Source organism: Equus przewalskii, chromosome 5 (genome assembly GCF_037783145.1).
Source record: "Equus przewalskii isolate Varuska chromosome 5, EquPr2, whole genome shotgun sequence".
NCBI classification, from domain to species: domain Eukaryota; kingdom Metazoa; phylum Chordata; class Mammalia; order Perissodactyla; family Equidae; genus Equus; species Equus przewalskii.
The window spans coordinates 21,465,250-21,491,564 of record NC_091835.1 but is presented as its reverse complement, the minus strand read 5'-3'; the positions used below and the strand labels follow the sequence as shown (position 1 = coordinate 21,491,564).

At 52.5% G+C, this 26,315-nt stretch overlaps 1 protein-coding gene across 2 annotated transcripts in view; it reads right to left on the bottom strand.

The window, feature by feature from the left end:
* The window catches only part of SH3BP4 (SH3 domain binding protein 4), a 95,745-nt gene that overhangs the window by 34,004 nt on the left and 35,426 nt on the right, over positions 1–26,315 (bottom strand). The window contains exon 2 of one of the 2 annotated variants that reach the window (XM_070618648.1): positions 23,025–23,103. The exons of the other annotated variant lie outside the window; for it this stretch is intronic. The gene's annotated coding sequence lies outside the window, so the exon portion shown is untranslated. The remainder of the gene's footprint in view (positions 1–23,024; positions 23,104–26,315) is intronic. 2 annotated transcript variants of the gene reach the window in all.

The following is a 26,315-nucleotide window of genomic DNA, read 5'->3' as shown; positions in this document are numbered from 1 at the left end:
AGGGGTGCCTCCCGGGTCTCGAGGATTTATAAGCTTGTTTTGCAGAAGGAAGAGAACGTCTTTGGGGAGGCTCGAAGCCCAGAAGTCAGACTGCCCAGGGGCTTATGGGGAGTGAGCCCTTTGTTTCCCAGAGGCCCCTCCTGCCAAGCCCCTTAGCTCCATAAACCCCGCTGCTTTCTGTTCTGAGGGAGGTGGATTTGAGCAGACCCACGCTCCTGCCTTCTCCTTTTGGCCAATTCAAATAAACCCTCCTCCATCTCCAAGCAGGGATGTCTCTGTCTTTGGCTTCCTGCGCATCGGGCATGTGAACTTGAGGTTAGAGATCTTCCGTATCAGATCCAAATCCAGGAGTCCCAGTTCCAGGTCTGGGATTTTGGGAGAGTCATTTTGCCATTAAATGAAAATGGAAGGTGTTCCTATTCTGCCCGGCCTTTTGATTCTGCTAACTAGGAAACACAGGCTACTTGACTGTGATATTCTGATTTATAATGGGAAATATTTGTGGTCTTCAGGCCTATTTCTGGCACGGAGCTCCTAAAACCCTTGGAATTTCCTAAAGGAGGAGGGCAGAAAAGATGTCTTTTGTTATGTAAATGAGCGACTGCTGGCCGCACCCAAGGATGGGGGTTGGGCGAGGTGGGAGGGAAGTGAAGCTGGAGGTGAAATCAACTGCCAACAGCCAATGATTGAATGAATCATGACTATGTAATGAAACTTCCAGAAAAAACCACAAGGACGGGATCGGAGAGCTTCTGGGTTGGTGAATAGGTGGTGACTGGGGGACAGTGGCATGCTAGAAGAGAGTGCGGAAGCTCTGCACCCTTTCCCCGTACCGTGCCCTCTGAATCTCTTCCGTCTGGCTATTCCTGAGTTACATCCTTTCCTAATAAACCTGTAATCTAGCAAGTAAAACGTTTCTCTGAGTTTTTCCAGCCACCCGAGCAAATTAATCAGACTCCAGGAGGGGGTCGTGGGAATCGCCCACCTGCAGCCGGGTTCGTCAGATGCAAAGGTGACGACCTGGGCTTGCAAATGGCGTCTGAAGAGGGGTGGGGGGGCACTGGAGGGGGAATAATCTTAGAGGACTGAGCCCTCAACCTGTGGGATCTGATCCAGGCAGACAGCACCAGGATTGAATTAAATGGTAGCACGCCCATTAAACTGGTGGAGAATTGGTGGCGTGGGGGAAAACCCCACACGAATTGGAACGGGGTGCAGAACCATTACTGACAGACAGAAGATTCAAGAAGGGACAAAGTTAGCACCAAAAAAGGTTTAGAAATGAGCTGGATCTGACCAGACCAGACAACAGCAGAGGGAGAACACACCGACTCTGCTTCTCCCAGCAGGCTTCCATTTCCTGCTGCTATAAATGATAGGGTGGCGCTCATCTTTGTACCTCATCTTCCCCAGCATCTTAGACTATTTTCTTAGGACTACTTTCTAGGAGAGGACGAAGCCTTGCCAAACACTTTCCTGGAAAGTCGTAGCAATTTATACTCCCGACAGTAGTGGGTGTCCGTTTCCCGCCCTTTCGCCAGCAGTTCGAGAAGAGCTTTGCTAATCTGACAAGTGGGGAACGGAATAGCAAAGTCTAAATCCACATTCCTTTGACCACTAGTCAGAAATTTTTCAAATATCTACTACTTCTCATTTCCTGCTTCATGGCGATCATTTTGTATCCTTTCCTTAATTGTGGTCTAAAATTTCATCATGTCAGTTGCAAATATCTTTCCCACTCTGTTGCCTGCTCTCCTCCACTCCCTAACTTGATAAAATCTCAATTATGCAACCATACCCATCTTTCATGATTGCACCTCGAAGCCCAAAAAGCCGCCCCGCAATGAAAACTTTGATAAACATTCACATCTATTTTCCTTAAAAAAATGGTTTGTGTACTGACATTAACGGACAGAGAATTATTTTGCTGCTTACTGCGCAACTTCACAAAATTAATTAGGAAACAGCTGAGCAATGACTCCTGCATCGGTCCTGAACAACTTGTCCCCTCCTGACTCAGGTGATGTCATCTTGATGCGTTTCAATGCACTGGGGTTTGAAGCTGGCCTGTTCTCGGTCATCAGTGTGCCTATTTTTATAACATCAGCCCTTATGTAACCATGGTTAGTTTACCACGTTTGGCTATCTGGAAAGACTAGTTTCCAGGCATCATTCTATTTCAGTCTCCTACCAGTTATTTGAACCTATTTTTTCTTCCAAGGGAACTTGAGAATATTTAATAAAATGCCTTCCCATCTCTTCATGCCTTCAAAAAAGTAGTGCCACTGGCATTTTTTTGGCATGGCATTAGTAAGAATTGACTGCTCTATCCTATTCCATCTTTTCTCCAGAAATATGACGGGTCTGTCTTTACTTCAAAATAAGCCCCAGGGCAATGCAGAACAGGGACTGGCAAATCCTTTCTGTAAAAGGAGCAGGGAGGGAATTAAGCTTTGGGGGCTATACGTTCTCTGTCAAAACCCCTCAACTCTGCCCTCAAATCCAGTAAATGCTACCTCCAAAGTAGGTCCACCAGACGGCACCTCGCATGGTCCACTCCTAGCCAAGCACCTCATCTGTCCCCTGGATTCACCTCATCTCCTTGGTTCCACTCCCTTCACTCTCCACTCCCAAACATACACAACTAAACTATTCTTTTTGCAGCAGCCGAGGGCTCTTAACAACTTAAGTCTCTCCAGTGGCATCTCCCTGCATTCGGAATAAAATCTAACCTGTTTCCTGGGACTGCATGACTGGCCCTGTCTGGCCTTCCATGACCTTGTTTTCTTTGGCTGCATTCACATTCTGAGTTTAACCCATTTCTGCCCCAGAACCTCTGCACGGGCAGCTCCCTTTGGTTGGCAAGCTCTGCCCCCCAAAATTCACTTGGCTGACAAAACTTTCACCACTCAGGTCTCAGGTCAATGTCACTGCTTCAGAAAGGCCCCATCTGATCACTCACCAACGCGACCTCACTAATCCTGACGTCTCTGTGCCTCACTGTCCCCATCTACAAGAGGAAGGGACCACAGTGGCGAGGGCTCGAACATGAGATCATGTACACGCACTGGGGCATGATAAACGTTCCAGAGAGGATAGGATTAGGCTGTTTGCCAGGACCCAGCTCACGCACAGGCCCCGTCCTTTTCCTCACCAAGTGTTCAGATCTCTGGGAGACACGCTCCCTTTTTACACAGCCTTGTGTCCCCACTGCACCATGCGGTCTGGAATGCAGTGATATTTGCTGCCCCGTAGTGTTAAACCGAGTTGGGTTTACAGGCGCTTTATTAAACGAGGAAGTATCATTTCTTTAGAAACCACTAATCACTCCATAAATTCCGCCTCCATCGCTAGTTATTGCAAATGTGGGTTTAACAGGTTCAAGAACAGTCACGGCACCTTATTTCCCTTTGTGGGAGCTTTAAGGCCCGACCAAGGGGTCCAGGTTTCAGGCTAAAACAGCAAGGCACGCTCGTGCGAAAGCCATCTTTCGAGTAAAACCTCAATGCCACCAGGCCAGGGAGAGGACACTCCACAGGAGTCACGTACGTTCACATTTTCCTAATACCCTCTGTTACGAGTTTAGTTACTGTATCCGCCCCCCAGAAAAGATGCTGATGCCCTAATGTCTACCACCTGTGAATACGACCTTATTGGGAAACTGCGCCCTTGCAGATGTAATTAGTTAAGATGAGGTCATCCCGGAGTAGGGGCGGCCCCTCATCCAATGACTAGTGTCCTTACAAAAAGGGGAAATTTGGGCTCAGAGGGAAGACAAGTGAAGACACAGGGAGAAGACAGCTGTCCACATGCCAAGGAGAGAGGCCTGGAACAGATCCTTGCTCACAGCCTCAGAAGGACCCAGTCCTGCTGGCCCCAGAACGGAGAGAGAATGGATTTCTGTTGTTTTAAGGCGCCCTGCGCGTGGGACTCTGTTCTGGCAGCCCCAGGACGCAAATACACCCGCCCCAGAGGCTCAGCTGGAAAGGGTTTGGACACAGATGTGTCATCTCAGAACCTTGGTCTCCTCCTCTGGGCTAGAGCAGCCTCCTGCTTCCCAGCCCCCTCTCCCCGTCGCTGTCGCTCTCTCCTCCCTCCACATCGAATACAACTGGAACCCCAAGAACCACACCCAAGTCAAGCTCCCAACACAGAGGGTCACGGCCTCTAACGCAAATGTGGTCTTGCCTCCACAAGTGCCTTCTGGAACATTCTTTCCTGAGATTCCAGACGACCAGGCCATCGCCCAACTACTGCTCACCGCACATTCCTGCAAGATGAGGCTGGTGTGGGCGGGCAACGGGTAATTATACCTCTGTGTCCGGAGTGTTATTGTAAAACTCTTGCAAAGTCACCTCAAGAGCCCTGCAAAGGCATTTATTTCTTAGTGGCAACCAAATGCTGGGAGCTTTGAAACAAGCTGCTTTCACTAAGACACTGGAGCCAAGTGAACATCGTGATTCACTGAGAACACACTGGAACCATCCGAAAGTGGGAGGGGAGGTGAACAGCAGGACAAGGCAGAACGGGGCCCCCCTGGCTGCGGGCAGGACCGGAGGCTCTTGTCCCCACAGGGCTCACCCCAGAGCCCCAACATCAAGTTTCTCCTAGTGGGGCCCAGCCCCTGCAGCAGTATCTGCACCCAGTAAAAAAAATACTTAGTAATACAAAGAGACACCCTACAGAGCCACAGTGCTGAAACCTAATGCAGAGGCAAAACCCCAAATAGAAATTTCCAGCAGCTGAGTGGAAAAGCAGCTGAGGGCGAGAGATAAGACTGCGGGGCACTCGGGCTCCCCAGAGACCCAGAGATGGCCAGGCGCGGGACACAGCTCCAGACACAGGGCTCTCTCGCTGATGGCAGTGAAGATACAATGAGACCTGCTGCTGGGGAGGGAGAAAGGGGTGGACCCGCAAGAGGGATGAGCAGAGGCCTGGAGGCTGGGCAGCCCCTGCTAACCGGCATTTAGCATTTTAATGTCTTCTGGCACAAAGTGGATCTCACCTTTACTGATTCATCCAGAGATAATAATTTTAGAAAGACCACGGTGAAAAGGCTGTTCTGGAAACAAATGTTGTTATAGTGAGTCGATGCGCTTGGTCTTCTCTGCAGAGGCTGGCCCTCCCTGCAGCCTGCGAGATAACCAGGTCATTTCATCCCCGGTGCTGACGAAGGCACTGCGGGTCGGCGGCTCAGCATCCTGCCGCCGGCCCCACGGCCGAGACGGAGAGGCCCAGCTCTGCTCCCCGAGCCCCTGCTGCTCTTCTGGCATGGTCCCCGGTGTCTTCATCTGATCTTTAGTAAATTATTAAAATATCACCAGTGTCTTCCTCCTCCTCCTCCTCCTTGCCGGCAGTGGGGACTGAGTGGGGGGAGACGGCACGGCACCAAGAAGGAACATGGGTTATTTGAGTCAGAGCTGAGTCTCACCACAGCTCCAGCTGCGTGCCCTTGGACAAACTACTTAACCTCTCTGAGCCTCTGTTTCTATCATCTGCAGCAGGAGGATAATAAAATCTGCCTGCGGGGTGAGCGCATAGTAGGCACTCAATGATTATCATTCATCGTCTTCCCTGGAGAATGAAGATGACTCGGAACGGCACTGGTGTCCCCCAACAGCCAGGTGCCAGGGACTCCAAAGCACTCATGGTCTCCCACAAACCACAGATTCTCTGTAATTCCACTCGGAGGCGATGGCGTTTATTCAAAACTAAAGCCACACCCTTCACCTTTGGTGGCCTCCCCTTGGATCAACGCTGTCCCTCTCTTCCAAGCTTGAAACTTCTCAGATGTGCAAGACGCTTAACTTCTTGGTGTCTCCACTTCTCATCCATAAGATGGGGATGCTGAGACTGTCTCCCTGTTCCAGGTGTATGACAATCTGCTCGCGTACACTAGTGCTCAGGGAGGCACCAGCACACAGTCAGCTCTCCCTGAGTCAGGGCCGCCACGCGGCACCACTGACATTCTGCACGGGATCATTCTTTGTTAGGGGCCACCCTGTGCAGCGCAGGATGTTTAGGAGTGTCCCCGGCCTCTGCCCACTAGAAGCCTGGACTATTCCCTCCCCCAGACATTGCCAAATGTCCCCTGGGGGCAAAATCGCTCCTCTTGAGAACACCGGCCCTCAGTGCGAACTATTATTGATGCTGTTATTTAATCTGAGCCACTGGCTGGTGTGTGGCCCCCTGGTCTCTCCAGCTCCCCTCCCTTTCATGTCCCAGTCCAGGGCAGGCACAGGTCTCCCAGGCTCCACCCTGCTGCCATGCCCCGCAGGCTCCACCCCACTGCCACTCCCCGCACGCCTGTGCCCCAAAGGGCTCCTGTTTCTCAACCCTGGATGCTGCTGACAGCCACCTGGCGAGGCTTTTGCAATTCAGATCCTAAGGCAGACATTCATCAGGACTTTTAAAAAGCTCCCATGTCACTCTGAGGCGCAGACAGCAGAGAGAATCACTGTGCAGTCTGGACCCACCGACCCACTGAAGAATCTACAACAGTCCTTCCTTCGAGAACCCAGATCCCATTCCCTTAGCTTCAACTGCAAATGGTGGTCCGTGGTGTTCCCCCGTCTGGCCTCCTCTAGGCCCAACCAGACTCTCTCTACAGGTTAGGACTTGGCCGTGCCCCAAGGCTCCCTAAGTCCCCTACCGTCTGCATGGCCTCGTTACTTGGAAAAACTCCACTTGTTCAACCCCCAAGACACCATCTGCTTCATCCCCACCATCTCGCCCCAACCTCCCAACTTCAGAATCCTTATGATGGGCGGTGCCCGCAGTGGCCTAAGCCTGACCAGCTCCTAGGGCCCCTTCTGTCGAAAACCCTAACATGGCACGCTCAGCGGGGCATGCTGCTCACCTAGCCTGGAAGGTTCTCTCTGCCTCTTTAAGCCTGGCCAAACCCACCTATCCTTCCACCAATTCACCCTGCACTGCTCTGCTGTCCCAACCCCGACCCGGACCCCACCCCAAGGGCAGCGGCACTTTCTGGGGGTCACACACAAGCCCCAGAGTCAACGCCCCCACAGCACGAAACTCTTGCAGGCGAAGTTCTTTTGCAGACGCGTACAAGGCCCAGACAGAAGGGCTCTGGAAATGAGGAGCCCTCCAGAGGCCGCGGGTGACGCGAGCTCTACTACTCAACGGGCAGCTTCGTCCTCAAGGACATTTTGACCTTGAAGAGATCAACATGCGACTTAACAGATAAGTGACAGCCGAGCCCACATAGTGGGCCTTCTGAAGAGCAGCTCGATGCGGCCTCAGGAATTCTGGGAGCTCTGCATGGCCTGGAAGGCCTTCGACCCCAATTCCTGGTGCGCTTCCTGCTGGGTGCAGTGGAGCCCCAGCATCCTGCCTGCAGAACAGATCCAGCCAAGCTTCGCTGGGGGCGAGTCTGCACTGAACCAGACCACATAAATACACAGCCCAGCAAACACTTGGGAAAACTCTCTGTATCCTGAAAGGCCCCGGAGCATGCAATGTTTTATTTTTAGAAGCAGAACGCATTCTTCAAAGGAAGGCTTTGCAGAAACCCCGAGCAAAAACTAGGTAAATACGAAGCAGCTCTGCTTGAAGGGTAGAACGGGGAGGCAAGGAACAGGTCTGGGGGAAGAGCCAGACCCCACCCATTTGCCCATGCCTGGTGCCACCCACTGCTACCCCAGATGGAGCACCCATTTAAGATCTGCCTGACTCGAAGTATAAAGCAGAACCACCCCTTTGGAACACGTCACACGCCCCAGACGCAGCCATTCCACCCTTAGGCACACATACCCAAGAGAAAAGGAAGTGGATGCCCATAGACAGGCTGGTATACGGATGTTTGTACTGGTTTTATTCCTAATGGCTCCCAACTGGAAACGACCCCAAGCTCCACCACCAGAAGAATGAATAAACAAATGGTGGCACATTCATACGAGACCGACACGAATGAAATACTCATTCGTGCAACAACACAGGGGAATCCCATGGGCATCGTGTTGAACAAACAAGGTGAACACAAGAGAGCACGTGTCACATGAGATGTACAACAAGACAACAAACGGACCTCCAGGAAGCAGAAGATTGGTTGAGGGGAGAAGACAGGATCAGCCGGGAAGAGGCCCAGTGAGTGTTCCGGGTGATGGGAACACAGCCTCACGGGGACGTGGGTTATGCAGGCGTGAGCACGTGTCAAAACTCAGGCATTCAGACCTATGCAGGACAACAATAAGATGCCTCTCTCATAGTACAGATGAAGCAACCGGAGCAGAAATGTGGAGATTCTGCCCCAGTTCAGAGAGCTACTCAAGCAGAGCTGGGCTGAGACTCAAGGCAGATCGTCGGGTGCCAGCGCGAGGCTTTTTCAGAGGGAAATAAATCCTGCCGTGACACCTCCACGGACTGGAGGGTTTTGTCTGCACCAGATGGAACCATCTGGAATGACCTATAGCTGATGCCTCAAGCCTGGCCCCGACTGGAACACACGCACCAGGGCACTCGGTGACCGGCTTCCCTCTTGGTTAAGTTTGAGGGGAGACGACCTCTCAACCATGAAGACAAAGGCTCACTGGACCCCGCCCCCATCACCGCTCCATACCCACACCACCCCCAAGTCCCCAGGGGCCACAGGCTGTGCTGCACGGTGCCACTCCACGGGGCCCTGGCTCCCAGCTCAGCGAGGCTGGAACACAGATGGATGCATTAGCTCCCTGGGCTGCTCTAACGAATCACCACAAATGTGGCTTAAAACAAAGAGACCATTCTCTCCCAGTTCTGGACGCTAGAAGCCTGAATCCAAGGTTTCAGCAGGCCACGCGCTCTCAAAGACTCCAGGCAGGAATGCACTCCAGGCCTCCCTCAGCTTGTGGTGTCACAGGCAATCCATGTCCTTCCTTGGCTTCTAGCCGCTCTGAAATCTGCCTCTGTCTCCATGTGGCCTTCTTCCTTGTGTCTCACATGGCTGTTTTCTTAGAAGGACAACCGTCATGGGATTAGGGCCCACTCTGCTCCAGCAGGACCTCCTCTTAACCAAACCAATTACATCAGAGAGAACTTATTCGCAAATAAGGTCCTATTCTGAGGTTCTGGGTGGACGTGACTTTTGGGGGACACTACTGCACCTTGGACATCAAGGAATAAAGGAACAAGGCAGGGACAAGGGGCTGCGCACGAGAGAGGCCACGGGCTGGCTCCCGGCTGGAGCAGCCCCATGGGAACCTTGCACTGGTCATAAAAGGAAAGACCTCTTTTCCAGTGAAGTGGGTCACATGCCCCACCAGACACAAGACGTGTAAACACATTTTGGAGCTTTCCTTGTACATATATGAGAATACACTGAGGGGGAAAACTCGGCAGGGGTTCTTCCCTCAGGCCCCGTTACAAGAAGTTTCCGGCGCACATTCCTCACTACCTCCTTTCTCAACCAGCACAAACTGAGCCATTTCCTGTGACCTGCCTGTCTGGGGAAGACCCCGAACCATTCACTGTGGCTGTCCACCACTGAACTGCCCTGGAAGCAGTGGGGACCCATCAGCAGAGGCCCAGGGATTTCCCCATCTCACTTACTGTTCTCACCGTCTCCTCTCGGCCAGCTGTCCCTCAGGGTGCTCTGCGCAGCTGCCGGCTCCCTGTGACGCCATGTAGGACAGAAGGGAAGCTGCCAGAGCCCACGGGATGTCCAGAGTCCTTAAACCAGTAAGTTTCCCTCCGAGTCAAAGCCATGTCTGTGGTCACCAGCCCTGGCGCCGTGGGCTCCCCTGCAACAGGACCCAATCACTTGACAGTAACTGCTTATTTAATTGTCTCTCCAGCGAGGCTGTAAGCTCTGGGTCAACAAGGACGGTGCCTTTCAGCATCCCCAGCACCTCCTCCAATACCCTGCACCCAGTACCGATCACTCAATAAATACTTAAACCAATAACGGGCTGCGAGGTTGCTCCAGTCGCACCGTTGAAGAACGTGGCTGCGTCCCCAAAGCCGGACTTCTTATGTTCATAGCCTTTTTCGTGTCTGTCTAGTGCAGATTTCTGTTCTCAAAACCTAAAGCTTATCAGAGGTGGCATCTTCTTTAATTTAAATCTTTAATGACATAGGCATTGAGCATTCCCAGGCACTGCTGGCTGCTGAAGAACACAAAGACCCTTCCTGCTCTTTGCAGGCCCACGGAAAGGCTGAAGACACAGACACAATCTAGGATGGAAATCAGAATACACGGAATACAAACAACCACAGTCACTGCTGTCAGCTGAACGGCGTCCCCCACTGATGCCCAGTGCCTGTCAAGCTCACATTTGGAAACAGGGTGTTTGCAGATGTGATCAAGGTAAGACGGGGTCATCCTGGATTAGGGTGGGCCCTAAATCTAATCACTGCGGTCCCTACAAGAAGAGGGAACTTCGGACACAGAGACACAGATGCACAGCGGGAAGATGGCCACGTGAAGACGGAGGCAGAGACGGGCGTGATGCAGCTGCAGGCAACGGTGGCCAGGATGGAGGGTAAGCCAACAGAAGCCGGGAAGAGGCAAGGAGGGATCCTTCGTAGCCTTTGGAGGGAACAGGTCCCACAGACGTCTTGATTTCAGACTTGTAGCCTCCAGACCGTGAGAGAACCAATGTCCGGTGTTTCCAGCCATGCAGTTTGTGGTCATCTGTTATGCAGCCCTGGGAAACCAGTGCACCCAACAACATTGGCTGGACATTGAGTGTGGGTCAGGGACCTTTTTAGTGCTTTCTGAGTGCTCGTTCACTTAAACATCCCAGCCAACCCAGGAGATGGACGATGATCGCCTCCATTTTACAGTCGAGGAAACTGAGGCACAGAGAAGCTAGGTCACTTGTCCAAAGTCTTCCAGCTACTGAGTGGTTCCAGGGTGTACTGCGTGTGCCTGCCCGCCCTCCTCTGAGGCTGGCACGAGCCCAGCACAAGGACCAGATGGATCAGCACATTTCTAGATGGGAACACAAGCTGTTCCTCCACCTGCCCGCTGGGCAAACATCAGCCCGGCTCCTGGAGACCAGCACAGGATCCCCAACCTTGCGCTGTGCGGCAGAGCTAACAGGACGGTCAGACGTCTGCTCTCATTTTTCTTTTTTTTTTTTTTTAATTAACACACAAATTAACAAACCTTGTATGAATCATCCTGTTTTGCCATAGAGCTTCTGCTACAAGTCTGTACCGGGCAGAGAGAAAACGGAATTCAACCAATCTGGACAGGTTTCCTACGGGGAAAGCAAGTTCACCAGAGGCTCTGAGCTCCAGGCCTGGGGGCTTTGGATAATGCATAGCTTGTTTTCTCTACAGTTCTGACGGTGATGCAGGAGAGGCGCTTGGAAAGGGAGCAGGTGTGACCTGGAGCTGGAGGATGAGCTAGAACCCAGGGCAGCTTGCAGAAGCTTTTCCTTTGCCTCCAACTAAAAAGCACCCTGAGCAAGAGTGTTTGCTACAGGGAGGAAGAAAGAGAGGCTCTAGAAGAGAATGATTACCCACAGGCAAAACGGGGCACCACCTGGACCGTTTCTCTGTCCTCTACTTTATCTGCTTCATGCCCAGACTTCTAGCTGATTCTTAGTGGCATCTTCACCCGGGCCCGCTCCTAGACTCCTCCTCGCCTCCCAACCAGTCAGTTCTCTAGCTGAAACTGAGAACGTTTCCTGGAAAGCAGCATTTCTCAACCTTGGCGCTCCTGCCATTTGGGGCCAGATCGTTTGTTGCCGTGGGGCCATCCTGTGTACCGCAGGCTCAGCAGCAGCCCAGCCTCTCCCCCATGAGATGCCAGTAGCACCCCCCAACCTCAGCTGTGACCACCAAAAATGTCTCCAGACATTGCCAAATGTCCCCTGGTGGCACCACTGCTGGAAAGGGCCAGACAGTGACTATTTCAGGCTTTGTGGGCCATTTGGCTTCTATTGCAACCACTCAGCTCTGCCTCTGAAAGGCAGAGACAGCCACAGACAATGAGTGGACACAGCTGGGTTCCAATAAAACCTTAGTTACAAAACCAGGGTCCACGCAGGATGTGGTCCACTGGGGTCCCAGGCCACGCTTTGCTGGCCCCTGCATGGGACTCCATCTGCTCTCCGGGCAGCTCCCTCCCCATCCTCGCCTCTGCCTTCCTTCAGGTGTTCCGCACGTCTCACCTGGACCCTCCACCCCGAAACTGCCTGCAATCTGGCCCCCTATTCAATTTCTCAGGTACAGGTCCCACCCTGACCCTAGAAAACCCAAAATCATTTCAACTCTAACTAGGATGATAACACCCGTCCCATGGGCCAGGCCCCGTGCCAAAAGCCGTATCCACTAATTTAAACCTCCAAAGCAGCTTCAATTAGTAGAGATAATAGAACAGATCTGAAGACCCAACTTATCCCAAGACATACAGATGCTGTGTGGTACCCCAACCTTCATCTTAACCTCAGCACCACATGGGCCAGTTTGCTGCTGTCACTGCGACCCCCTCACCCCTGGCCCCTTCCTCCATGACCTCCCTCTATCAGCCCCTCTTTGAACCCATGGGCAAAGCCACAGGATGGAGGGGTGGCGTTGGAGGCCACGGCAGCCCAGACCAACACTCCCACATCTGGACGTTGGCCCAGCAGCCCCAGGTGGCAACGTGGAGTGAAGTGGGCCCCAAGTCCAGATATGGTGGATCTGAGCACCCTGTAGTCCTGGCTGCCTACCTCCAGCTGGTTTCCCTTCTGGGATGCTTTTGTATCACGGTTAAAAATCCACTAAAAATAAAAGGGCATATGCTTTGTTTCCCATAAAAATGCTACTCCCCAGATTTCTGATGAATCCATTCTCTGCCAAAACCCAGGAAGGTTAGGTACAATACCCCTGAAACAGTAAGGAGCCCTTCTGAGATTTCCTGAACATGCCCATCCCAAAGGAAAAAAAACAAAGAAGGAGAAAAAACGCTGTTGGAACAAAGCAGGAGGACAAAGAGATGAAGCCCGCCTCCCCGTCTCCCACCTGTTGTCTCCTCCCCATTCTGCAGGGTGGCTGGAAGAGCAGGTGCCCAGCACGTGCCCCGAGTACAGACATGCCTTTCTCAGGTTTCCGCCACTCCGGCTAGCCCAGGACAGCATTAGTGGCTGGAGCCAGAGGGCTGGCGCTGGACAGCTGCAGGGGTTCAGCCGGCTCCGCACCCACCCAGAGGTCAACACCCCACCGCAGGGACAAGGACGGGGACGCAACCTCGGGACCCCAAGTGCAGTCGCTAAAAGGAAGCTGAGTGCTCGGGCGCGAGGGGATCCTGGGGTGGGTCATCCTTCCCAAAGCCACTGGGCTCCAGCTCACTCTTCTCCCTTGCCCCCCACTTGCCACGTTTTGCCTTGAAGAAGGTGTGTGTTAAACCTGCAAAATCTGGACATCAGGAAAGGCTCCGTGAACATTTGCTTCTCTGACGGATGCTTCCAAAAGGTGGAGACAGGACAACAGCAGTCCATTGGGGTCTGGACACAAGGAAGCCAAGAATGTGAGCGACTGACAGGGCTGATGGTCTGGGAAGCACAGATCTCTGGGCCCCGGCATGGTGGTTTCACTGGGGAGGGTCAGGCTGAGCTGTTACTCAGAGTCCCAACAGGAAAAGGACGGTGCACACAGATTAGCATCATTTGAGGCGAGTTTAATAAAGGGACGATTAATGGCAGTGTGTGTGGGTGCAGGAATGACCTGGGGGTAGTGATGGCAGGGGAGAGGGGAAGGAGGCAGCAGTTACTAAACCTGGGGAGACAGGGACCCTCAGTGAAGGGAATGGGAGTGAGTTCCAGGCTACACTGCAGGGAGGGGCAGCCCTGACATCCATCCTTCCCTCCCTCCATCCCTCTCCAGCCCGGCCTCACTACAACCCCACAGCAGGTGCAGAAAGGCTTTGAGGGGCAGAGCTCCGGCAGCCAGCACAGAAGAGGTCAGAAGGCTGCCTTCTCACAACAAGCCTCTATGTGATCCTGAGGCAGGTGATCAAGGGACCACACCTGCAGAGACACCTGGCCTAGGTCTGCTGCAGACACCCCCTCAGTGAGCAGCACTTCTCCGTGACTCACCACTTCCTGGCGTGGCCGTGTTAACACACAGGTGAGTGAATCCACAGGGGACAGCACCCAACCGGCCTCCGGGTGACAGTGACCCAAGCTGGTCCACGCCAAGGGGGATTTCAACACCAGGTCAGGCCCTGGCTCTTGGAGATTTATAAAATACTGCAGACAGGCATGGGAGAGGGAGGGAGCTGGGATCGAAAGCTAAGCTAGGGGTCTCTCCAAGAACTTCAAAATGAGAGAAGAGAGCTCTTCGAATTAAGTTAGAACATCAAAATATAACGAATCCTAGCAACACTATTCAAATAGCCAAAAGACAGAAACGACCCAACGTCCACTGACGGACGAATGGACCAACAAAACACGGGCTACCCATACAACGGGATATAACTCACCAAAAAGGAAGGAAATTCTGACACAAGCTACAACGTCAATGACCCTTGAAAACATTATGATAAGTGGAAGAAGACAGTCACAGAAAGTCACACAGTGCATGGTTCCATTTATCGGAAATATCCAGAAGAGGCGAATCCAGCGGCTGGAGGGAGGGAGGGATGCCGAGCGATGGCCCACAGGTCTCCTTTTGGGTTGGTAAAACGTTTTGGAACTCGACAGAAGTCGTGGTTGCACAACTTTGTAAATACACTAAATAGCACTGAATTGGGACATTTTAAAATGTGCCCATCAGAAACCCATCTGGGACTACAATGCGATGTACAAGTTTCTCCTGCTAGCCAAAAGGAACACATTTCCTATGAAATCTTTTGTAAGCAGAAAGGGCATAAAGCAAAGAAGTCATGACCTTAGGACACATCTTGCTAACAGGTGCACAAAATAAACGGAGATAGAGCACCGATGCTCAGACGGCTCAAAGCGGTGGCAACCTGATGCTCGGGTGAACTGATGCTCGGGTGAACTGATGCTCAGGTCCCAGGGAAGGAGGCTGGCGGTGCCATGCTGGCCCCTCGGGGTGCGCGCTGCCTCTGTAACGCGCTGCAAAGCATACGCTGAATGTGATTTTCACTAAAACGAAAATCCTCTGCGGATTTTCAGTGAAAACAGGCACTAACGCAGGTCTTTTGCAAAAGCGAAGGGGGGTAAAGCGAACTTTCGAAACGTTGGCACACCTGTCTGTGCACAGAGAGCAGTCTGAAAAGGTACCTTGATGTAAAAAATTGTATACACTGAGATAGACTTTTGTTATAATCCGGAATAAACTACTAAAGGAAAGAAAAAGAAACCTGTGTGCTGTCAGGAGGGGCTGGTCTGGCAGGGGGAAGAAGCCATGAAGAGGATAAGTCGGGGCAAAGTACACCCCAGAAACAGCTGGGAGGCAGTGGATGGTCAGAGATGCTGACCCAGAGCCTCAGAGCACCACGGTCCCACTGGAGCAATGCAGCCCGAACAGGACAGGTGCAGGGCCATCTTGGGGGCACCTAGGATCAAGCTGAGGGCAGGACAGGGTGGACCTGGCCCTGGAGCCACCTGGACCCACCTCCCAGCCCCTCATTCCCATCCCTGAGGGTTCAGCTTCATCACAGCAGATCGACTTCTCCACAAGCTGGGAGCACAACTGCAGCTTCTCACGCCCATTTTACAGCTGAGCAAACTAAGGTACAGCAGGCTCAGCCGCGCAACTCTGAGTCACCAAGATTCGCACCCAATCACGTTCGCTCAGAGTCCTGGCCACGCTCCATGAGAACCACACAGGTGAAGTGCGAGGAGAAGCCTCCCCAAGAAAAGGAGGTCATCTTCTCAACAGATAAACCAACACAGAGCTGCTCCGTCCCACTGACGACCCGCATCCTGTGCTCATTCCTCCCTCCCATCCAGCCAGCCAGGAGGCACCACTGGCATAGCGTCAAATTGACAAACTAGCAGCCTGGCTTCCGTGGCCTGGGTTGGCAGGAACTAAGCCCACCCGAGTCTGGCGTTTGAGGGCCAGAATCCAGCCAGGAGAGAGTTCCTCTGGGCCATGCTTCGTGGACCAGTCTCACCGAAGGGCTGCAAGGGCAGGGCCGATGCTAGCTCCTGCTGCCCGGCCAGCCCTGTCCACAGGAGCCTCACGCAGGCTTATCACGATTCACTCTGAAGCCCACCCATGTGTGGTACCCTGAAGAATTTCTACAGAAACTTAGCGTCCCAAGGTGGGCCAACTATTTCTTGCTGACTTATAGGCCAACTTGCCTCCAGACGAATATCTAGGCCCCAGAAGATGGAGGCCCGGCTCTCAAGTTACATTAAGTCCCTTTGAAATCAAGAGACCCAAGCAAAGGGGGCAATCCGGTGTGCAGCATTGCTGTCAGAGATGCAGCGAGGCCCCACCTGGACTCATTCTGCTCATGGACCATTCTAGAACCTTGCCTGCCCTTCCACCATGCGATCCCAGGTCTTTGGCTACGGGGACCCTGAGTGAGGGTGTCGAGTCCAGCAGATTCTATCTGACCTCACTTTAATCACTGTTTAGCTTCTCCGAGGCACAAGCTCCCTCATCTGCAAAACGAGGCTACTAATTAATATCTGGCTCGACTCCCCGTCTGAGAAGATCAAGAACAAATCTAAGAGAGCTTTGCAAACTGTCCACCACTGTGCGAAACTTAAATACAGAGCAAACCTACAGAGGAGCTCTTCCGACACTGTACCGTAGCTTTCCTCTCTCTGAACCCCCTCTGTGCCAACTCACTATGTCCCCAGAACCACCGGCATCATTCATCTAAAACCCCACCCTCCACTGAGAGCCCCTTAATAATTCCTCTTCAAACGCCGCATCGAGACGTCCACGCCGTGCAGCCTGAACAATTCAGGAGGACCGACCGCTCCCTCCAGTCACCTCCCCTGGGTGGCCTGTGGTAACCCAGACGCTGCCCCTTGACCTGCCTGGATCCTGGGTTTCCATTAACCACCTGCAGGCACCTCCAATTTTCGGTGTTGTCCGGAGGAAGCCCAAGTTCAACTCAAATCCAAAGATAATTTTCCTAAGCTGGAAAATTCAGTAAAAAAAAGTAAGCTTTCCATTCAGTAAATGAGCAAATAATATCTGGACTTAACCGAAAGCAAAAGAAACAATAAACAGATAAAGGAAAGAAGCGTTTTCACTGGTTTCAGTCAAGTTCCACCTTGGCTCTGCTGAGCCCTGCAGGCAAGGGGAGATGCTCAGTCCTCGAGTCAGACCTGAGCTCGGCGGGGTGGATAGCCAGCCTTCCTGAGTCAGGTACTGTGACCTTTCTCGAGGGTGCAAATCCTCCAAGGAAGCTGATAAGGGCTACAGGCTTTCTCTTTAGAAAATCTCCTAAACCTCTGAGGTTCTGCTGCAGACCCTGTAAGAGGACCATGCCGGGAACCCAGGGCCCCAGGTTAAACACACCTGTGCCGTTATTGATAAAAATCTTGTTCAACAGACCACAGACCAGGCCACTGTTCTCCAGAGGAGGACACCCCGGGCCAGCCTGGAGCATCGATCAGTGATACTGATTTCACCAAAAACTGAAGGCAGAGATGAGGCGTACACTCCAGCTCATATATAGAAGGGACAAGTGTAAAAAGGATTTACGGGCAATGACAAAGAAGGAACGAAAAAGAATCAAGTTGTTTTTATTAAGCGCCAAGTCCAGGGCTGCCCAGAGATGGATGGGGGATTGGGGAGGAAAAGGGGTACCTGTTCACAAGGAGCCAGAGCAATGGGCACACAGCACAGGTACAGGGCAAGGCAGACCCTACCAGGGCTGATGGCAGACTGGGCTGACCCCTGATCCTGAGGGCAGTGGACAGCCAGTCTTAATGAGAAGATAGCATGTGACCTCAGACAGACACCGGCCTTTCAAGTCTCTGCTTCCTCTTCGGCCAAATGCAAAGCTTAGCTCAATGGCCTTTCAAGTCCCTTCCTACTCTTGAACAGAGTAGAAAGGAGATACATGTGCCACACATGGGACTCCAGGCCCCGTGTCCACCCAACGGGGATGGGAGCATCTCAGCTTGATGTCCTCGAAACACCATCAGAGCACACCAGGCAGATCCAGCTTTGTCCCTTGGCTCAGGCTTCTCTGAGGCCAGCTGCTTACTTCTTGGAAAGAAGGGTCCCAAATTATTCACTCTGGCCAATGGGTCGTGTTAATCCCTTTTCTGACCTTTAGGACCCCTGCGGCAGCCTGAAGTCAGGAGGGCAATACACTTGAGAAACAGCATGAACTGACATGTCAAGGGCACAGCCACCCCCTTGGCCACATCAACGATGTGTTCACGGAGAAGCCGCGTGACTGATGCTCGGGTTCCTCAACTAAGACACTTGAGGAAAGGGAGGCCCACAGAGGCTCAGTGGCTAGCCCAAAGAGATGGGGCGGTGGCAAATTCAGAAGAAAGGAAGGAAGAGGGGACGGAGGGAAGGAGGAATGGCAAGTCTGCCTACGAGCCCAGGTGAGGATGGATGCATGCTACCCCTCACTCCCCTGGGAGTACCACTGCCTGGCCCAGGCGCGGCCCCAGCCTGGAGGCCCCCGTGGCCCTGCCCCCTCCCCACTATGGATCAGTAGTGGACACCTTGTCCAGGTGAGCCAAACCACAGCCTGCCTGCTGACCCAGGAATTGAGGACTCGCTCAAAAGGATGAGCTGGCCCAACTCACTCCTCCTGAGAGGTGGGAGCTGGGAAATGGCAGAAGTGGCCCAGGGCAGGTCCCATCAGGACTGCTGGGCACTGGCTGGTGGCCGGCAGCCACGCCTGGGCTAGGTGCACGCTGGGCAGAGCAGCAGAGGCCAGGTGTCAGGGGGAGAAGCACATGTGGGTGGGGAGGGGGGCACAATTCTTGAAAAGCAGCTTCATTTCTCAAAACCTGGTTCCCAGGTCCCCTGCGACCTGCTTGGTCTCTGGATCTTTCCAATAATCTGTTTTTTCCCTTGAGCAAGTCTGAGCGCATATCTGATTCCTTTTCATCTTTAAGAACCTCTGAGACCCTGGCTCCATTTTACAGCTGTGGAAACTGAGGTTGAAGGAAATTAATTTATGCAAGATGCTTATATGCTCCTAACTGAAATTCATCTATCCTTGGAAAAGGCGAAAGCTCGAAGCTCTCTGCATAGACATTTTTCTGACCCAAGAATGAAATACTTTCACTCTGCCTGTCCTAAAACGCAGTCTGCCCAGTCAACTTCAAATAATCAACTAACAAAGGGGGAAAACTCCAGCCGGAGAGATGGAGAGTGGGAGGTCCTCTGATCACACTGGGAAGTTCTTTGTAGTCTGTGCAGGTTCCAGTAAGGCACCGGAAGGCTCTTGAAAGAAAAACAATGGTGGAATCCTTCTTGACTCACACCTTTTATCTCGGAAGGCTCAAGTATGTTAAAAATCTCCCATCTGTCCTTGCAACATGCCCGCTTTGAGAGGAGTGAAAAGGCAGGCTCGTCAGGAGGCGAGAACACAAGGCTTTTAGGAACGCGGAGGCCCGTTTTCAGTTGAACAGGTTGCCGGAGTGCAGCTCAGGTTTCTCATCTGTCCACATTCCCCAGGCTTCACTGGGGCGGCTCCTGACCTCACTCACATTCAAGCGCAGCCCCTGCCTGAACGAGGCAGCTCCAGTGGGAGGCATTCTAGTGAAGAGCTTCTGAAGGAGGCTGAGCAAGGTCTCAGAGAGGGGGATGCCTGGCTCGGGGCTCCCCTCCCTGTTACTTCATCATGTGCTGACAACTACGACGTCAGAACCCACCCCAAGAGGGGCCCAGGCAGACTTGGGCGGGTGCAGAATCGGTGCTTCTGGGTCACCTGGCTAGTGACAGTCCAGGCAGGCCTGGGGGTCATGCTGCCAAGGATGCTGGCCTCAGCTGCTCCATCTCAAGGACATCTGAAGGCCAGGATCTCCCTTACACACAGACAGACAGGAGCCCAAAGGAAAACTCAAAAGTAAAGTCATCAATGGGGGCTGGGGCTGGGGCACTGGGAGTAAGGACTCCAGTATGGGAGTCAGGGGTGTTCTTCTGGGGGGATGAAAAAGTTTGAAACCAGAGAGCGGTGCTGGTCACACAACATTGTGAATGCACTCAATACCAAAGAACTACATGCTTTAAAACGGGTAATTGGATATTATGTGAGTTTCATGTCAAAAGCACAAAAGAACAACAAAACCCACAGAATCAGAAAAGTCTGGAGACCCCCCCGGTCTGAAAAGCAGCCCCTGAAGAGAAGAATTTGTCAGTGATTCTCCACGTGGTCCAGGCAGAGGATGCCCAGCCAGAGTCCCCCCTACAGAGAGAGTGGACGAGTCCAGGGGGCTGAAAGGTACATCCTTAAAGGTCATCCAACTCACTTCTTAGATGTATCCTTGATTTTCAAGTAAATTTACAGGTCTAAGAGAAAAATTCTAATTTCACCTGTTAATTAGTTACGTGGCTCATGTTTGTGGCTTGAAATTGATTTCTATCGGCCACCACTGGACTTTGGGGACACCTGCCCACAAAGCTCGTGTGCCCTCCCAGGCGCCAGGTACGGGCAGGTGAGTATGGAAGGAATGGCCTGGGGCTCACAAACAGGAGCTCTGTGCCTCAGTTCTGCTACTTATTAATAACCCTTTGAACTTGAACTTGAACACCATCCTCTCTGAGCCTCATTTCTTATCTGTAAAACGGGCAGGATGCCCAGTGTTCCAGGGCTCCAGTAGATGCAACATGCAGAGGGTGGTTAGCGGAAGCCCGTGAGCTGGAGCTCCAGCCGTCACATCCGCGAACGGTGGGAAACGAGCCTTGGTCTCCCCAGCCGAGCGCCGTCCTTGGCTGCCACAGTCCCCGAGGAGCTGTCGGGCCAAGCTCTGTTATTTGTGGGTTACATCAGTCATCCACACTGGTCTTAAAGTGAAGGGAGCTGAAGTCAGCATCATTTCTGCTCCCTCACTTGGTCCCACATCTTGAACAGCAGCATCCACGGGCACATAATAAACTATCCCTCCCGGTGATAACAGTGGGGTCAGTATAGGTTAAGATCCTGACCCTGAGGTGCTGGAAGTACACGCAAATCACAACAATTGCAAATCCCAGTGAATTTAAGATATCAGATCTTGAGTATTAAGAATCACAGAGAAAACACTGCATTTCTGTTTCTGGGGAAGAAAGCCACAAAAATTGGCCAAATGTGTCAAGACTCCATTTCTCCACAGCCAGTGATGGTTTCTTTTAAACGCTGTGAGACAGACATCCACTCTGCCATCTCCAAGGCAAGCACTGGTGAGCCTGCCTCTGCAGGCTCCCAGGAGCCCTTCATGCCCAAGATGGAGACAGTGGGTACCGCTTTGGCTCATCTCAAGACGGCCAGACCCTGTCCCTTCCTCCTGTTTCCTCTTCCCAGGTCAGGCTGCCCTAGAAACTCTGGCTCAGTGCCAGAAAAAGCAAACCACATAAATGATACCCAGGGAGCTGGTGCGGCCAGAGAGGAGTCCCAGGCAGGGCCCTTCATCAACCTCCTCCTGCCTTGCTCAGGAGAGAGCCTTCACTGGCCAAGCTACACCCCACATCCAAAGGTGAGACCAAGTGGGAGTCAGACCCAGAGTCAAGTTGCCCACCCCACTGGTATCCAGAAAGTCTATCTGGAGAAAAGCACGGGGCTGCATACTGCTCTTTGATTTGGGAATCCCCAGCATTCCACCAGTGCCATGCGAGAGGAATGCGAGGAATGTGGATATGCATCCCAAGCAGACCACAGCCTCCCGGGCAGGGGCTGTACTTATAAGGTAGGGCCTGCTGGTGGCCGCTTCCTGGGCACAAGTATTTTAAGTCCCTGAGACCTCAGCGCCTGCCTATGAGGATTGACCCGGGACCAGGACTCCAGAATTCATCACTTCACTATTAAAAACCCCCAGGTCGTAAACCGGCAGACTCGCCCCAACATTCTTTCTATCCTAAAGCCACGCAGATACTGGAAAACAGAGATGTGATAGCAAAGGCGGGGAGAGAAGAAAACTGCAACAAATTCCATCGACTTCCCTCAGCGGAACAGAGGATATACGGGATTGAAAGAAAAACCTGGAATCATTCACGCAGCTGCCCACTCTATTTGGCACGACGGCTTGTATTATTCACACGTGGCCCTGAGAGGAAGCAGCCTCTGAGCTGCTCCTCTCGGACTCTCCTCTTCTGCCCAGTGTATGCAAGGGATTCGCTTTAATTAGGTCCAGTCCTTTCACCTGGCAAGGAGTGACATTTGTTGTTGTTTTAAACACACGAAGCCTGCACCATGATGCAGATGATCTTAGCCCACTGATTGTACATTGTACAAAAGATGGTTTCCTTTACTGCCAGCCAAGAGAATAAAGATCAGGAAAAGCCAAGAAAACATCCGAGAACATTCTACCAGGATATCATTTACTCTTCCCTTTCCGCTGGGAATTACTGAATGCCTCCAATTCTTCCCCACGAACACCAGCTAATGCATCCTTTTAACACCTTCTGACGTTCTATTCCAAGGACAAATGCTCACCCTGAGCCCCAGAGGGGGTGACCCATAACCCTGCAGCTCTCTCCACTTGCATCTCATCACTGGTGGCCATTGTGTGGGAACTCATAACATCTTATGTTATAAGAATAACTCCTTTGTGCAAACACAGCAGGACAGCCAACCTGGGCTCTGTCCCATGGCTGTCAGGGTGGAGAATAAGCTGCCCTTCTGGTTTCTGGGTAGAGAGAGAACGTTCCGTTGGCGGCAACAGAAAGGGAAGTCATCGAAAGTACACAGAAACAAGTTCTGGGAACTCGCCAGTACCAGGCACAAGGGTGAGATCTGACCTTCCCAGGTTGGGGACACTGAGAGCTGACAAGGATGTGAAGACAGAGCCATGAGGGAGATGTCTCCAAGGGCCGTAAAAGGCCAAGAAGTGTCACAGGAAGATTCCGGAAGCTACTCCTCCCTCTTGAGCTGTTCTGCACACCTGTGGGCATCTCCCCACAGGGGTCTGTGCATCTTGGTGGTGACATTGCTGCCTCCACGCAGTGGACCCAGGTATGGCTGCTCATTCCAACAGCCCATCTGCATCGCTTACCTATAACAGGCCACCAGCTTCCCGACGTCAGAGGACACGTCGCAGGACCTGGCCTTCCATCCAGAAAAGAAGGGAGATGCTACAAGACAAAAAAGGAGCCATGACTGAGATTCGGAGTCTCGTTCAGCTGAAAACCTCATTTCTCCACTTTCCCTCCCAGACTCTTCCACATCCAGAGTGGACCAAGTTGTAAACCCCATTGACACAGTAAGGTGACGACGGTGGCGGACACTGATGCCCTTTCCCTTCCCAACTGCCGGGAGTGTGGCGGCAGAAGGACCCTGTCCTAGAACCACCTTGCCCCCCACCCTGGTCACATCCCTTCCCTGGGGCAGCCATATGGATGGGGGCGGGGCGGAAGGCAGGCCCTCACCCTACTCCCAACTCCTGACAACTCCGAGGGGCCCCCTGGGGCCGGAGCTCCTGTGGGGTCTCGAAGGGATTCGCTGAGAATGCCCTGCTTTCCCTCTGTCTGCTCCAGCTGCCCTCCCTTCCCTTCCCCTCCATGGAGGTTGACCCCAAGCATGTCCTCCAATAAACCTCCTGCATAATAAGCTGCATCTGAGCTGGCTTCCCGGGGGGCCCAGCCTGCCACAAGGGCTTTTGGTGCTTCCCCCCCACCAACGCTGTGTCTTCCCTCCCTTGCTCTTATTTCTGCTGCAAAGACGGACAGTGTTAGTGCAATACAATAACCTTATCAGCTAAACCCTAAAGACGCAGTCCAAACGCCCTGCCGACAGTGGGGCTTCCTCCTCACCCACCAGGTCACTTGGAGGTGGTTCAGGTCCCGGGGCACTAACGTAACAACTACAGAGCCTTTGTTACAGAGCCCACGGCTGTGAAAGATTCCTTAAACAAGGATGACGACAAGATGGCAGGACTAAAGGTCACCACTGCACGACCCCCCTTCTCAGCCACCTGCAGTCTTGCCATTCTGGACAGTAACTGAGCTGCCGGGGGATCTGGAAGAATCCTGGACCTCATCGGGTTGTGAAAGAGGAGGTGGAAATTTCATTCTGCAATGGTCCTGCCCGGAAGAGACAGCAGGACGGACCTCCTGCGTGTAAATATTTCACGTGCAATTCCAATGAGCATCGCAAGGAGGCGAGAAGTATCCCATGCGACGCTGGGCCAGCTGGTTCGTCTTCAGGACACTGTTCCCTCCTTGGGGCTTCAGCGGTAAAATGAATGCCAGATGCAGAGAAAGGCCGGGGGGAGGAAACCAACCAGAAGGAAAGAGAAAACCTAGTCTGTACACAGTTAATCTCCAGGTAGAGAAGGACTTTCTAAACACACCAGCAATGCACGAGATCACAAAGGAGAAAGGAACATTGAAGTGAGCGAACACTATGAAAAAGGCAACAACGTGAGAGCACCTACTCAAACACGACAGAAGATTTAGATCCCAAAGGAGACAGAAAAATGCGGGGTGAGGAGAGGATGCTCAGGACACAGGAAACAAGAGGCCGTTGTCCACTCTCCCATTTATTTTGGATGTGTCTACCATGCTGCTCCCCGGTCCACGGAAGACTCGGGATATTTCAGAAGACTCCTCCACGGGCTGGCAGTACAGCGAAGACTGACGTCAGGACAAAACAGCTGAGAACCTTGTCATGCTAAAAGCGGGGAAAGGTAGTAAAGAAGGAGCAGAGGAAGCGAAAACACTAACTGAACAGACCTCTCACAAGTGGGTAATACAGGGTGTTTCCCTTTCTTTCTGAGTTTTAAAAGTCACTATCCCAGCCGATCTAAGCACTTGGGTGCCTCCTTTCCGTCTAGACCCCAACCTCCCAAATCTAGGCTTGGGTAACGGGAATCTTTAACCTGCGTTCCGACCAGGTGCCAACACCACTGGCCTCTTACCTCCGCACTGGTCCATGTGCTGGCCCCCCAATGAAAGGCAAGAGGTGGTTAGGGGGCTGGCAAGGCCACGGGGTTCCCTGGAAAGAGCATGTCCGTGTGGTCAACGGCCTTGGCCTCCCGCATCCCCGTTACTGCTCTCACTCTCAACCCCGGCTTCCCAAAGCCCATCTCCTAGGCACAAAGTAAGCATTTGCTCAACAACTCCACACGCTACCCAATCTTAACTCTGATAAGCAGCCAGGTTTCCTTCTTTACGAGGAGAGAAGTATGTTCATTTACCACATCCCTACTCACTGCTGCTTTAGGCACTGCTGTCCTCAGCATTTTTGGGTAAAGGTCTTGTGAGCCCTCCGGGGCTTTTTGCTCACTCATTCCGGAAGATTCTTTAGGTAGACCGCTTTCACTTACGGCTCCACAGCCCTGAGCTGAGTTGTATTTCATCACAGGAATCCCTGGCAGGTTCCCCGGACAGGAGGGTGATTAGGTAAACTCAGCCCTCATTCCCAATATGGGAGGACGCAGTGTTGCCCAACCAGCTGACTCAGAGACGTCCCTGCTGGACTTTGGGCAAGCACAGGGGCACACAGGGAGCCCCCGCCAACTCGGTGCTGGAGTGTGGGGAGGGACGAGGTGTGGCTGTGAACTCCCATTGGTGAGGTCCAGGGTGGGTGGATTAAGTAGACAGGACCAGCTGGCCTCTTTCGACTTCTCCAGCTCCACGCTCTCCTTCTCGGGAAGCCCCAGGTTTCTGCATAAACACCAGCTTCCCTGAGAGGAGAGGAGAGGTGATCTTTTGGCCAAACACTGTTCCCCCTAAGGAGCTGCCATACACTGGTGTGTGCCCATCAGTCCCCGCGGCCCCCAAGAGAAAACGACAGGATTCAGTGTGGGTTCAAGTCAGCAGAAAGCCCCGAAGGCTAGAAGATGCCTAAGCCCCTGATTCTGTTTGTTTGTTTCAAGAAACATCAATGCTGTTACTAGGCAAAATTAAGGGGAAATTTCCAAGAACCACAGAGCTGTCAAAAAGCAATGCCAAGAAGACAAGATGCCATTGTCTTCCGGAGTCTCCAAACATGAGTGTCTCCTACAGTCCAATGAGTGCTGCATTTACGTCCTCTTCGTGCATCTCTTAGTAGCTGCTTTAACAATAGCTTACAATCTCAGCTGATGATACAACGCAGGGTTTATCCTACCTGAGGAGGTCTGGAAAGCTCAGTGGACAAACGATAAGAGACTCATGAAATTCAGACAGGAAACTATATTCATACACAAAGAGATGACAACTTTGTCCTAAATTCTCACCCTAGGACAGTCTCCAACAAGACACTCAGCCATTCCTTCCACTTCCCATGTGATGGATGGAATTGTGTGCCCTCCCCAAATTCCTAAGTTGGAGTCCTAACCCCCATTACCCCAAAATGCGGCCTT